The sequence below is a fragment of the Sarcophilus harrisii genome, chromosome 3 (assembly GCF_902635505.1).
Source record: "Sarcophilus harrisii chromosome 3, mSarHar1.11, whole genome shotgun sequence".
NCBI lineage: Eukaryota > Metazoa > Chordata > Mammalia > Dasyuromorphia > Dasyuridae > Sarcophilus > Sarcophilus harrisii.
In genome coordinates, this window is record NC_045428.1 from 554,030,609 (window position 1) to 554,032,274 (window position 1,666).

At 43.0% G+C, this 1,666-nt stretch overlaps 1 non-coding gene across 1 annotated transcript; it reads right to left on the reverse strand.

The window, feature by feature from the left end:
• Window positions 1–1,260: 1,260 nt before the first annotated feature.
• Window positions 1,261–1,403, reverse strand: LOC111719894. Its single transcript, XR_002769831.1, has one exon. It is a non-coding gene; the product is annotated as a U11 spliceosomal RNA (small nuclear RNA).
• Between the last annotated feature and the right edge of the window lie 263 nt (window positions 1,404–1,666).

Here is a 1,666-nt window from a genome sequence, read left to right on the forward strand (position 1 = left end):
CCCAGAAGAAGGAAGAGCATTCCAGGCATGGGGCAAACCAACTCAAAGCATGGAGTTGGGGGATGGAGAGTCTTGTGTGTAGGACAGGAAGAAAGCCGGTATGACCAGACTGTGGAGAACATGGAGGATTGTAATATATAATAAGATGGAACAGTCAGAAGAGGTCGGTTTCTGAAGAAAGCTAGAGTTTAAATGGGATGTATATATATATACACACACACATTTCATTCACGTATATATTTATGTATTTTTCTCTATAGAAACGTATATAACTTTTATCTGTGTGTGTTATATAGAAAGAACATATAGGGTCATATACGAGATCATCATCCATGTAGATTGTCAAAATGTATAGATGCAACCAATGGGTTGCATGGATAGAGCTGGAATCTGGCCCACTCCTCTCCAAGGGGGATTTCGATTTCTGTCTGGGGCGGGGGGACCGAAGAAAAGCTTTGATTTGGTGTTTTGTCCATTTAACTCCCAAATGTTGGTTATTACAGAAGTTCATCAGGGAAGGAGATAGCATAGCAAGTCCTTCAGCTTTGCCTCGTTGCTCACCAGCACCACCGTGTGGAGAAGGGAAGCCCTGGCACCTGGCGACAAACGAACATGAAGCTTGGCACCTGGTAAGGGAGTGATACTAAAAAGGCTTGTAAACAAGTTTTAAAAAATTCAGCTCTTACCAGGCTGCGGTGATTAGTCATCTTGCCAGAGAAGTGATGGGCTTAACGAATATAAAAGGAGCTGTATTAGGTGATGGGCTCAACATGTGTATTTCTCAATATGGCTAATTGTTTTGATTGATTATAAGGATTTCCTTTCTTCTTAATAGGGGGTGGAGAAAAACACTTGCTAAAAATAAAAACTTAATTTTTAAAAAGTTATTGGTTCATATTGAAATGAGGGGAAGCGCAACTCAACAGAAAAAGACAATTAAAATCGAGGACTAGATCTGATTTCATTGGTTCAAGCCATTTCCAGGTGAGTTAGCTCCCGCTTCTCAGAAAGCTAGAATTTTACTGTGTTAACTCTCGGAGAAAAAAAAAATCACTGAAGTGAACGAAACCAGATCACAAAAGCAACCTTTCTCAAAGATTTAGACTTAGCATAGTACTCCTTGGTCACAAGAAAATACTACCAAAAACAATTAAGGGACCTACTACGCAACAAGCTAGCGTATATTCAAATACAAATTTTTCCAGGCGCCGCGCAACACATAGAACTGCCCAATGTTGGCCTGATTTTTGAAACACATGAAAGGGCGCCAGGACCAACGATCACCAGCTGCCCGGAGAACAAAAATTGTGCTTCCGAAATCTCTTGATGTCGATTCCGCACGAAAAACGGCCGGGGATACCCCCGCCGCTCGACGTGTGCCATGCACGACAGAAGCCCTTTTTAACGAGAGCGTTGGCCGGACTACGGTAGCGATACAGAGCGACACCTCCTAAAGTTAGGGTGAGATCATCTCGGAGCTTATTTCCACAAAACTTGAGTCTGTCGAGTACATTCTTTTCTTTATATTTTCGGAACTTTAGGTGAGAGGGAGCTTGGAAGATAGTTCACCGCACAACCGTCTTTGAAGCCAAAATCTGGTATGCAAATGAGCACGCGGATCCTTCTGGGAAGTCAGGGGCTGGCCGCTGTATGGGTGGGAGCGGGT